Below are 13,880 nucleotides of genomic sequence, written 5' to 3'. Positions count from 1 at the left end.
GCTTAACCGATGTGGGATTTGCCTAGGTGCACTGTAGGCTTAGATCTGTCTCCATGGCTCAAGGGACAAAGCCGTGAGGGTGACCTCGTACGGAAGGGCCCAAAGTGGACAATACTAACCAGGGCAGAGCCATGACATTTGGTATTAGAGCCGTTGCCTCGTCCCTCTGACCGGTGGTGGGGCAAACCTCAGCGTGGACGCTGAGTCCCTACGGGGGGTGACTGTGAGGGATCTAAGCCTACAGTGCACCTAGGCAAATCCCACATCGGTTAAGCACGAGGAATCTGTTCAGTACATAAGAGGGGTGGTCTCTGAATTGGTTAGCGCGCTTTTGGGTGCATGGATCTGTCTCCATGGCTCAAGGGACAAAGCCGTGAGGGGGGCCCAAAGCGGACAATACTAACCAGGGCAGAGCCATGACATTTACAAACTTACTAAAGCTCTTTATGGTTTGAAGCAAGCTCCTAGAGCTTGGTATGAACGATTTTTTTCAAGAGGAAAGGTTGATACAACACTATTTATCAAAAATAAAGCACATGACATTCTAGTTGTACAAATTTATGTTGATGACATAATCTTTGGATCTACTAATGATCTTCTTTGTAAGGAATTTTCTAAGATCATGCAGGGTGAGTTCGAAATGAGTATGATGGGAGAATTAAACTTCTTCCTTGGACTTCAAATCAAATAATGTGAGAATGAAATTTTCATTAATCAAGAAAAATATAATTGTTTGAAACGATTCAAAATGGAAATTGCCAAGGTATGTAGTACACCAATGAGTCCATCCTCAAAATTAGAAAAAGATGAAAAAGGTAAGGATGTGGATATCAAGTTGTTTAGAAGTATGATTGGTTCTTTACTATATCTAACGGCAAGCAGACCAGACATACATTTTAGTGTTTGTCTATGTGCTAGATTTCAATCGTTGTCCCAAAGAATCTCATTTAATTGCTGTAAAAAGAATATTAAGATATCTTTGTGGAACTTCTAATCTGGGTCTGTGGTATTCTAAAAGTGATACATTTGATCTTGTTGGGTATAGTGATTCTGATTTTGCAGGAAGCAGAATGGATAGAAAAAGCACGTCTGGGATTTGTCAATTGTTAGGAAGCGCCCTTGTATCATGGTTTAGCAAGAAACAGGCATCTGTTGCTCTTTCTACTGCAGAAGCGGAATATGTTGCTGTGAATACTCAAATTTTAAGGCTCAAAAAGTCTGTTTTCCCAGACTGCAAATAGTCCGGCCGAACCGGAGGCCATTCGGAAAGTTCACCGAAAATATGCCAATATGGTACTTGAAACGTCCGGAAAATTACGAGGATCGCGGATTGGTCCCGGAATATTTTTTGGAGGTACGGAACTCCCGAAAAAGCCTCCGGAATGAAAAACTAGAAAGTGGACAAGCCACGGCGGCGGCGTCCGCTGGCGACAGCGGCAGAGGCCGCCGGCCACGGCGGGGGCGCCCGCCCTTCACGGCGGCGGAGGGCCGCCGGCCAGGACGGCTGAGGCCGCCGTCCTAAGCGACGGCAGTTGGCCGCCCTCCAGCACGGTTTTCCCTATATAAACAGCCCCGGTGTGACTTTTTTACTCACTCAGTCTGTGTTGACGAACGCTCTCTTCTCCCCTACGCTCCTTGCGGTTCTTTTACTGCTTTTTTGCATTTAGTGTAGGCTTTTAGTATTCTGCTGTTGTGATACTTGGTCACTTAATTGAACAAATTTTAATTAATTTTCCCCAAACGAGGAGCTTAATATGGAATTTTCAAGCTGAAGCTAAGAAGCGGCCGCCGATTAACTCAAGTAATAACTAAACCCTGTCTATTTAATTTCAGCATTTCATGCATATTCTTCTTCTACTCCAATTCTGAATTAAACTGTTGCATAAATGCATTCACGTCATCAATTTGGCAAATAAACTGCCTTAATTAAATATGATTTAGCTTAAATGCCCGGTTAATTAATAATCGTGGTGTTAAAGCCTAAATCCGACAATATTGGCTAAAGTATCTAGTCAATTAATGACTATGGTATAATCGCCTTTATTTCGAACAGTCTGGCTTAAGTCCAATTAATCAATAATTGTGGCTAAAAGCCTTAATCAATCACGTTTTTTGGCAACAAATTGCCTACAGTTTAATCAATCACATTTTGGCAACAAATTGCCTAAATTACACATCAATTTTTTTGGCAAACATGCCTTGAATTAATCAATCTTTTGGCTAAAAGCCTTTAAATCAATCAATTTTGGCGACAATCCCCCGATCAACACTTTTTGGCAAACAAATTGCCTAAATCACATCAACTTTTGGCCACAAATTGCCTAAATCAATCTTTTTGGCTAAAAGCCTTAAATCAACACTTTTGGCAACAAACGCCTAATCAAATCAATCAATTCTTTGGCAAAATGCCTAAACAAAATGCACGAAGCATACACACACTCATGCATTAAGCATACCCATTCAAAGCCCTTTAAAAAAGGCCTATCGAACTACGTCGACTTTGATCTTCCATTCAAACGGAAGTACGTAGGCACGTTAGGGATTTAACCCCGAGCGGCAAGTCGAAATCACTTATGTAACGGCCCGGCCCATGGTATATATTGTCCGCTTTGGGCCACACAGACCCGCACGGTTTTGTTCTCAGGCAGGCTTTTCAACCCACCCAAAACGCGTATACCATGTTCTAGACAGCTAGCACTTATGTACATCACACACCCCCTGCACTTAACCGATGTGGGATTCGCCTAAGGTGATGACTCGCTTCCCCACCAGCACACCACACCCCCCCGTAGGGACTCAGCGTCCTCGCTGAGGTTTGCCCCACCACCGGACAGAGGAGCAGGGTTTGGCTCTGATACCACTAAATGTAACACCCGCAGCCCAATCCCGAAAGACCCGACGGTGGATGCCACATTCGGTGCCGGAGGCACCTTCCTAACCGACATATAAATCATACAACCATATTATGAATTAGAAGTGACTTAGTATTCACAAGTTTAGCAAGTAATAATATTTTGTTTTGAAAATGATTTGGGAGAGTCCTACAGAAAAACTGCAAGAGTTTCCCCTAAAAATAGAATTTGCCAAATATATGAATACAAAGCAATCCCAAATTCAAACTCCAAACCCCATCAAACTCCCAATAACAAACACAATAGCACTTCTATAATTTCATAACTACATAATTCCTCAAGAACATTTTAATATTCGTCACTTAAATACATTCATTATATACATATATATAATATTTTATATCCAAACATTAAATAAAATCTCACGCTTATCTCCAAATATATACACCAAACTAATTTATCATTACATGCTTAAGTTATAATTCAAATAACATAATCTCCGAAAAGGTAATAATTATACATGCCATGATTCTTAAGTACATCAAACTAATTCTACTACTACTAAAATAGTCTCTTCTGTTCTAAAGCTACTCTTCTGATCTTCAAGTAGCAACCACGTACGTCAACCTGCGCGTGATAAAAATCAATGCGCTGAGTATAAAAACTCAGTGGTGCTCATAAATGACAAACTTACCAATGTTGCATTGGCAACACACTTAAAATATAAATTTTTATCAAAAGAACATACATTTACATTTATAGCAAAAGAAATATCAAATAAACTTATAATTAATAACATAAGTAATTTAATTCTTCCAAATCATAAATTCATTACTTGGACATTTATTATACCAATACATATACTATTTATTTTAAAACCATGCACCGAAATATTATGCTGTGAAAATTCATTTGATAACATAATCATTTATTTCCAAACTAAGGTTTATTGAAATATGATAATCTCATTCATTTAAGTGCCTTAAAAATATTTTCCAATGGCTCGCATACACTTAGGAGAAAGAGAAGGAGATAGGTTTTCATAACTTATTCATAATGGCCTTAGGTCGCCAACCTTTTCATAACATATAGAGCGCGTCCGCCCCTAACATAAGACACCCACGTGCCTAGCATATGATCATAGCTTCTTATCATAATGGCATCAAATGCCGAGCATGCTCATCATACATAAAATCAAACCACGCATCAAATTCACACCAAGTATATTAGAGCCCAAAATCCTTGTTTTAATTCTTAATTCATAACACTTCTCATAAAACTTGTCTTATGCTTTAGTCTTCTTAAATTCATAATGTCAGCGTACTTTACAAAGTCGCTAACTCATGAAAAATTCATATGTAAACAAAATTACTTAACTTATAAAATTTCTTATCATATGAAATCATATATGTAAGCTTACTTTAGAACTTAAGTAACTCATAAAAAAACTTCATACTTAAACATAATTACTTAATATAGGAAATTTCTCATAAATTCCTTTTCTTTTAAAACTTTCTTAAAGTCATAATGAAAATGTAGCATAAGTAATTTCTTATCATATCACATCATACTTTCTTATTCAAAATTCAAAGAACATACACCTTAAATACCCCTTTTTTTTTTTAAGAACATACACCTTAAATACTTTTCAAACTTATGTCTTATTTGTGTCAAATAAATCTTAAAGTATACAAAGAATCAAGAGAACTTCATCACACATGATTCATACCTACCTGTATCCAAATAAACCTATGATTCAAGACATAGAAAATTTCCAGCATTAATATAACCTTGACCTTTGCTGGGTTTCTAAGACATAACTTGAGTTCTAGATCTCCAAATTGAGTGAAGTTTGATGCATTAGAAAGATAAGACAAAAGTCTACAAATGTTATCAAGGGACAACAGCCCAGATCAATCTGTAAGATGGTGAAAAAAGGCTAGGAACATTGACCAATAGTCCAGACCTGATTCAGCAGAACTAATTCCAATGTTTATCAAATTCCTACTTATCCAGATGCTCAAATCAAACCAATCCAAAACCAAAGAAGTCTCAAGACACAGGCAAACAACTCTCATGAAGAACTCAGAACATAATATTACCATTATAGTGGTCAAAATGGGCACTCAATTCAGTGATACCTGTGGCCCGTCATAACAGAGTCAGTTTAGGTGTTTTAGTCATAAGTTGAGCTATACATATCCAAATTGGACACAAGAGGATGGGTTGGAAAGCTAAGAAGTATACCTACAACTTTTATGAAGAATTAATTCCATAAATCAAACTCAAAATCACAAAATCTACTTACTTGAACTTTAGCTAAAACTCAAAAATTCTTCAAATCCTTAAGCTCCAATACAATGAATAATCTTGAATCTTCAAGAGGAATGTCTTGGATTGAGTTCATATGGTCTAGTTAGAGTGATTTCTTGTGAGAATTGAAAACAATAAGGAAAGAAATGAGAGGGTAAGTTTCGGCCAAGGAAGAGAAGAAAGAAAGAAATTCACGTTGAAGAGAGGAAGAAGAAGGGAAAGTGGTTGCTCAAATAATTGAGCAACAAGGGTATTTAGTCTTTACTCTACATTGGATGGTTAAGATTAAGTCATGTCAATGGTAATCTAATCCAATGGCTAAAATATTCTCCAATGTATTTCCTTCAAATATATTTATCTTTACAAAAATTCTCAAAATTGAATCCTTCAAATAATTCCTCTAATTTCCTTAATAATATAGACACCATCTCAAGATTTACTCTATAACAATAATTTTTCTCAATTTCCTTAATTAATATAACACCATAATTCACTATTCACTATTATCTAAATTCTCCAAAAATATTCATTACTTACTTTCTTACCCATAAAAATCATGTATGCATACTCCAATAAATATTAAATAAAATATATACATAGATAGTAATTTTTTCTGGACCAAAATAATATCAATGTCCGGACTGGTAGTATTAGTTCTAGACCGAGTGTACTAGTCATAGACTGATAAATCACTATCCATCCATAGTTAATTATACTCAATATCTACCTCGGGTCTAAATAAAGATATATGCCCCTATCTGTAGCACCATTCATGACCCGATAAAATAATACCATATAAGATTCGAAAATTTTTCTGGCGTTACAACTTAAACATTTTCATTGGTCCAATTACATCATTTACCTTGCAAACATTCATTCATTTGGTTAGTTCATCAACATGACATGGTCTTGGGATCCACCTCGGGTTCGCAAATCATGCCTTAAACATTGGGATAATTAATCTAGTAATTAGGTTAATTAAAATTGGAGTCCACTTAGGGTTTTTTCCTAGTTTACCCTAAAATAATTAAACAAGGTGGCGACTCACACATTCACGTGCATTTCTGCCCTTAGTCATATTCATTTACATGCCTATTTTCGGGGGAGGGGTTCATAGTTTGGCGACTCTGCTGGGGACTCATGTAATCGTTTTGCATAAAGTGGACTACAATTGTTGTGTAAACTAACCTTGCCCTTCTTTAGGGTATTATTTTACTATGCTTTGTTTTGCAGGGTACCCCAACAAAGATTAAGTATTCTTTTTTTAAGAATGCTTAATAAGGAGAATTTGGACCTAATTGAAATTTACTTTAAATCATTTAAATTTGTTGATTTATTTGCACGAATTGAGAATCTTTTTCTCCATTGCATAAAAAATGAATTTCAAATGAATTTCTTCTCTCTCTATTCAAACTTCTGAGTCTGGATAGCAAGTAGCGCTGATCGGCAGGTCTCCTTGATTATGTCGATGGACAGCCAAAGCGTCCTCCCCTCTTACCGCAAACCATCCCTAATCCTTTTGGGGGTGGCCCATGAGTATGCGTACTGTTGGACCCACGCGAAACTCTTTGTTTCACATGTGGTTAGGTATATCCATGCTCAAGGTTCAAGGGTCCCTTAATAAGCCAATTCTCTATTTGTGTCATAGCCTATAGAACCTATCCTTTAGGACTGTATGCACCCAATGATGCGAACCATATCATTAAGACGAATTATGACGTGATGTTGTGCGCATTCATGACATATCACTTCATAAGAACCTTAAAAAGAACACAAAATATTCTTTTTTGGTCATGCACAACTGGACAAAAAGAGTCGATCTGCATTCAGCTACCCTGATACAGAATACTACACCACTATACCCTAATCCAGCTACCTTTATCCTATCAGGTACCCACTATTCGAGTGCCTATCCAAGTTCCAGTCACACCTACAGTGCTATCACCCAACTCTCACAAGTTCACCAGCTTCACCAACTCAACTGCAACCAATGGCATCACTTGCTGACATCCAAAATCTCATAAAGCAACTGGAAGCCTAGAATAGAGGGCTAGAATGAATGAGGCAATTAGCTGCCCAGAGAACTGCCCTAATAGCTGAACAGGTAGTGGTAATGGAAATGGGGCTTCAGCTGGGGGAAGTGGACCTGCTACCTCCAATCAGGGAGCCTGCTGCTGAACCGGCAACCCTACCCTTAACCTAGATGACTTGCCCTCCAGAACTGCTTCTGAGCTGGAAGCTTAGAAAATGAGAGAAAAACTTGGAAACTCCTGGAAAGGTCGATCATGCCCTTAAGACACACAAGGAAGTGGTGGACATGGACTCCTTGTCCTTGTTCCCCGAAGCAAGACTGCCAACAAAGTTCAAAATGCCCAACATGGACAAGTTTGACGGAACCACTTGTCCCAAAACGCACCTGAAAATGTATGTGGGTGCCCTAAACCCGTTCGGACTGAACAGCGAGCTCCTTGCTCAGTTGTTTCAACAATCACTCACTGCTGCTTTGAGGTGGTTTGTCAGCCTGGACCGGTCTAAAATGAAGACCTGGGAAGACATCTGCAATGCGTTTAATACGCAATACCACTATAATATGGAGGTTGATGTTACTCGGAGGGAACTGAAACCACCAAACAGAACAACGAACCCTTTTCCTCGTTCCTTACGAGGTGGAGGGCCAAGGCCGCCCAAATGATCAACCGGCCTTCTGAGCAAGAACAGGTGGACATAATTATAAAGAACCTGCTGCCTGTCTACCAGCAACAATTGCAAACTCAGTACCTACCGACGACGTTCCAAGTCGCTCATTGCCAGCTGCTACGAAGGTGGAGGATTTAATTCAAATGGGGCAACTGAAAGAAGACTTAGGGAACCTCAAAATACAAGAAAGCCTAGCCAAGCTAGCAAAGTCCACGAAAGTGGCAAGCATCACCCCCACGAATCCTTTACGTGTGGGAAATATGAGAAATGGCAGTCAGTCGAGAAGGACATATACTGATCTCGGGTATGCCAATCCTTTTGGTATTCCGAGAGGCTGTCAAGGCAAACTACATCAAGCCTTTGGAATGCAAGGGCCGCCACCCAACCCATTACCAAGGAACTATAGAGCTGACGAATACTTGTGAGTACCATCAGGGGTAACGGGCACAAGACTGAAGCGTGCTGGACATAAGAACCGCATCCAAGAACCTGGTGGACAACGGTTCAATTATGTCCAAGGAGTAGCCAAACATTAGCACTAATCCCTTACCAAATCACGGGGTAAATGCTATTGTTGCTGTGACCAGGAATTGATCGATCCTTTCGAACTATTCCTAGAAATGAATGACATCTTGTCCTGGACCTGAATGACTTATCTGAAGAGGTCGATGCAATAACCAGGAGCGGGAGACAGTATGAACCATTAGTCCTGGACAAAGTCCAAAATAAGCCCTACCAGAGGGCAGATGAGCCAAAGGAAGACCCGGTACTCTCGCAGCTAAAAAAGACACAGCTAGGGTGTCAATCTGGGAACTTCTGGCATCATCCTTTCCTCATCGCCAAGCTCTTTGCAAGGCTTTGAGTCAACTTCAAACATCGGTGGAGGTTAGCCCTGAAGCTGGTATCCACCCTCACCCAATCATCAAAGATGCAAAGCATCGGGTTTTCTGATGATGACTTGCCCAAGGAGGGAGGCAGTCACAACGATGCCCTATGTCACTGTTCAGACCAGAGAAAAACTGTGCCCATGGTTCTCATTGACAATGGGTCAGCACTGAACGTCTGCCCACTAAGGGTAGCCAGCTGTCTGGGGTTGGAGGAAACAGATTTCATTCCGTCGGACCAGATAGTGAAAGCATATGACAGCACCCAGGGAAGTATTGGGGGTTGCTACACTAAAATTGGCAATTGGGCCAGCCATAATGGAGGTACCGTTCCAAGTAATTGACGTGCCCACCAGTTTCAACCTGCTTCTGGGACGGCCATGGATACACCATACCAAGGCAGTACCTTCCTCTTTGCACCAAAAGGTCAAATTCCCCTACGAGGGTAAAATTATAACGGTTCAAGGGGATGATTACAGCCAGCTCAAGAAGCCAAAGGGCCAGCCTCTCTTTGAGGTCAACCCGAGAATGCCAATTTGCCCCTCTCGGGATTTCAATATGACACTGTGCAGTTCATAGAAGGAAACTGCAAACTCTCGAATTCTCTTTGATTTCGGGACGTGCAAATAAACTGCCTAGTTCCTTTAATGCTGAAGATGTCCTATCTGCCGGGAATGATTATGGCAAGGTCCGGAAAGACATACCCCACTATGCAAGCTTGGGAGTGTCCGGTGAATGAAGGGACCTTTGGACTAGGTTATGAGCCCACTGATGAAGACCTGCTGAGGACCAGGAGAGAAAGAAGGAGAGTATACAGATGCGGCCTTACCTTTTGACTTTGAATGGTCATTTCTGCAAACCGGGAGAAATAGTTCCTTACTATGGCTTCCAGGAACCATTCTACTTCCCGACAGCTAAGAAAATGCTGCCCGGGCTGGAAATATTTGCTGATACCTAGGACAACAAGCCAGAAGTAATAACTGAACTATAAGTGGAAGACTTCATGCAGCCTAGTCTCTTTGACGAGGTTGCGGTCATTACAGGAAATGATGAAACCAAGACCTGCTGAGCCTGATCAAACCGTACAAAGGGCCTCTCACCAACTGGTACGCCGAGGAGGAGCGCGCTGCTGATGAACCCCCTCCCGAGTCAAACCTAAAGTCAAAGTCTGTAATCAAGTCCTGTACTGAGTCTGAGTCTGACCCCAGTCTGAAACCGAGTCAGAGTCCAGTTCCAGTTCTGAGTCGTCTGTGTCGGATTTAGAAAATCCAGACTTCAAATTTGATGTAATTTTGAGGACATTCCGTCCTAATCAATAAGAGCTTGCAAATTATTGGCTACCCCGCGTGTCTATCTTTCCAAGCATTTCCAAGCAAAAATAATGAAAATCAAATAAATGAAATAAAAAATGAAAAAGAAAAAATAATAATTGGCAAAGAAGAAAATGAACATACATACATTGCATCTGACGTGTGAACAGGGAACATGGTGCTTGAATGAAGAGTTTGCCGATTGCTTCATGTGGAAGGCAAGTGACATCACGGGAATTGACCCGGCAATAGCGGTGCACAAGATTCCAGTATACCCTGAGGCTAAGCCGGTAAAACAGAAGCTAAGAAGGCTGAAAACAGAATGGTCCTTGAAAATCAAGGAGGAAGTAGCCAAGCAATTGGAGAATAAGTTCATAGAACCCATTGCCTACCCGACGTGGTTAGCGAATATTGTGCAGGTGCCGAAGAAAGATGGCAAGTTCAGAATGTGTTGGGATTACCGGGATTTGAATAAAGCATGTCCGAAGGACGACTTCCCCCTGCCGCATATTGACTTGTTGTGGACCGATGGCTGGACACGAGATGGTCTCCTTGACCGTCTTGCTGCGGATACATCAAAATAATGATGCATTTGCCAGACAAAGAGAAAACGGCATTCATCACAGAGTGGGGAACCTACTGCTACAGACAGGGTTATGCCTTTTGGGCGCAAAAATTGCCGGGGCAACCTATCAAAGAATGGCAACGACCATCTTCCATGACATGATTCACAAAGAAGTAGAATGTATGTGACGATATGGTTGTTAAATCAAAAACGCTGAAGAGACAATCAACAAGCAACTTGAGAAGTCTCTTCCTTAGACTTCGAAAGTACAATTTAAAGCTCAACCCGGCAAAATGTCTGTTTGGAGCTACATCCGGAGTATTTCTTGGGCATATGGTCAGTCGGAAGGGCATAGAGATTGACCCTTCAAAGCCAAAGCCATTCTGGAAATGCCAGCACCGAAGACGGAAAGAAGAAGTTCGGGGTTTCCTGGGAAGGCTATAGTACATCAGCCGGTTCATCAATCAATGGCCGATACTTGTGGTCCGATTTTCAAATTACTCAGGAAAGGAGTAGCCATCAAATGGAATGAGGATTGTCAGAAAGCTTTCGACCAAGTCAAGCATATCTGTTATCCCCCACTCGGTTTTACAGCCACCAAGGCTAGGAAAGCCTTTGCTATTGTACCTATCAGTGACAGAAGAAGCGATGGGCTGCAATGCTAGCTCAACAAGCAGAAGATACAAGGGTAGAAAATGCCGTGTATTACCTCAGCAAAAGGATGCTAGACTACGAGCTAAAATACAATAGATAGAGAAGTTGTGTCTGGCTCATAGTTTGAGGCTTGTACAAAGCTGCAGCACTACCTCTCGTCCTACACCACATACGTTATTTCTGAATCGAACCCCTTGAAATTCCTTATGGAGAGGCCGGTTCTCTTGACAGTAAGATGGCTAAGTGGGTGTCGGTGCTCGCAGCCTATGGATTTAAAATTTGTACAATGGAAGCAGTGAAAGGCGGAGCCTTGGCTGATCAATTAGCAGAATTACCGGTCGAACGACCAAATGCCGGAGGTAGAATTTCCTGATGAAACTTTTGAGCTTGGAAAGGTGAAGTCTGGGAAATGTACTTCGATGAGCTTCAAACTACCATGGAAAGGGGTTGGAGTCGTAATTCAAAACTCCTTGTGGAGAATACGTCCCAATCGCAGTCAAATTAGATTTCGACTGCACCAACAATGAAGCCGAGTAGAAGCTTGCATAAAGGGGTTAGAAGCACGCCCTGGAAAAGGGAATAAAGGTCCTCAAGGTTTTCGGGGATTCCAATTTAATAGTCATCCCAAGCTTTGAGAAATGGAAAAATTAAGGAAGACGCGTTTGGTTCCTTACCTTACAACGCTTGGACGAATTGGCTCAGCAATTTGAGGATTTATCCTTCCACTACTTGCCGCGAGCCAAAAATCAGTTTGCTGATGCTCTGGCTACTTTGGCCTCCAGTGGTTAATGTAGGGGGAGACCAAGTCATTCGACCTCTGACAGGTTCGGCTACAGAAACAGCCAGCACATATCATGAATTTGGTGGATGACAAGCCCTGGTATGGGGATATACCAGAATTATCTTCAGAATGAAGCCTACCCGAGGGATCCACCAAGACTGATCAACGGACATTGAGACAGTTAGCATACTGGATATTTCCTTACTGGGGAGTTCTATACTAAAAGAAGGTTGGAATTGGCTGACACCTAAGGTCGTATGATGAGGAGAAGCTCAAACCACTTATGGATTCCTTACATAATCGGGGAGTCCTGGTCCACACATCATAGGATAGCTTGGCTCGGAAAATCGTGAACCTAGGGTTAATATTACTGGTCAACCATGAATGCAGATTGCGTGAGGCACGCGCAGAAGTGCCATGAGTGTCAAATTTTTGCTAAGCTGCAAAGACAGCCTCCGGTCAATTTGAATCCTATTGCTTCACCTGGCCTTCGCAACTTGGGGCATAGACGTGATCGGAAAAATCCACCCAAAGGCTTCCAATGGTCACAATTTATCCTGGTCGCTGTTGATTATTTCACTAAGTGGATTGAGGCAGCCTCCTATTCGGTCTTGAATGCCAAGAAGGCAGCACAGTTCGTTCGTACTAACATCCTTTGTCGGTACGGAACGCCATTCGAGATCATTACTGATAACGGGTCCCACTTTCAAAGTGAATTTTCTGACCTGCTGAAGCAAAAGAAGATTCAGCATCACAAGTCTTCACCCTATCGGCCACAAACAAATGGGGCTGTAGAGGCTGCAAATAAGGCTATAAAAGTCATTTTACAAAAGACAGTTCAAAAGCATAAAGCTTGGCATGAACAGTTACCGAATGCCTATGGGGATATAGGACTTCAATCAGAACGCCCACCGGCAACCCGTATTCCTTAGTGTATGGTATGGAAGCAGTGTTGCCTATTGAGCTGGAAGTTCAGTCGGCGAGGATTATCCGGGAAAGCCAGATCAGCGAAGCAGATTGGGCTAAGAATTATCATTTGCAACTCTTGGGTATGGACGAAAAATGATTGCAAGCGATCCACCAAACTCAAGTTTACCAGAGAAGAATGGCACGGCATTTTAATAAGAAGGTCAAAGACCGAAAACTGAAGAAGGTTGTTTGGTCCTGAAGGAAATTAGACAGCCAATCATAGACCCGTGGGAAGTTTCGTCCTCATTGGGCTGGACCCTATGTGTTGAAGAAAATATTGTCTGGCGGAGCCGTCATTTTGACTGATTTGGATGGTTTGGAATTCACGAATCCATGTAATTTAGATCAGTTAAAAAGATATTTTGTATAATAAGCATTGCATAATGTAAAAAGAGCTACATTAGACCTGATTCTCCTCGGAAAAAAGAAATTATCGGAGATATGTAGGCAGCCCTCTTTGGGCGCGGTCTAAACATTAATGAAAAAATCATTTCATATTCATTCTTCTTTGCCAAAAAAAAAAAAAAAAGAAAAAGAAAAGAAAAAAAAAGTGAAAAAAAAAAAAAACCCGCTAAGTCGAAAACCCGAAAGGGCGGCTTAGGCAAAAGTCGGGGCCCGCTAAGTTGAAAACCCGAAAAGGGCGGCTTAGGCAAAAATGGGTAGCTCGCTAAGTTGAAAACCTGAAAGGGCGGCTTAGGCAAAAATTAGAGCTTGAATAAATAAAGTTGGAAAATGCTTGGAAAGCTTAAAAGTCAAATGACATTCCCAATTAAAGCAATAAAGTCAAACAGCCGAAGTCAAGCAGAAAGCAAGAGTCCAAAATAAATAAATAATGAAGTCTAAGTCCAAGTCCAA

This window comes from Jatropha curcas, unplaced genomic scaffold (assembly GCF_041381405.1).
Source record: "Jatropha curcas cultivar XTBG-Jc1 unplaced genomic scaffold, XTBG_Jcur_1.0 HiC_scaffold_1156_pilon, whole genome shotgun sequence".
Lineage (NCBI taxonomy): Eukaryota > Viridiplantae > Streptophyta > Magnoliopsida > Malpighiales > Euphorbiaceae > Jatropha > Jatropha curcas.
This window is presented reverse-complemented; position numbering follows the sequence as displayed.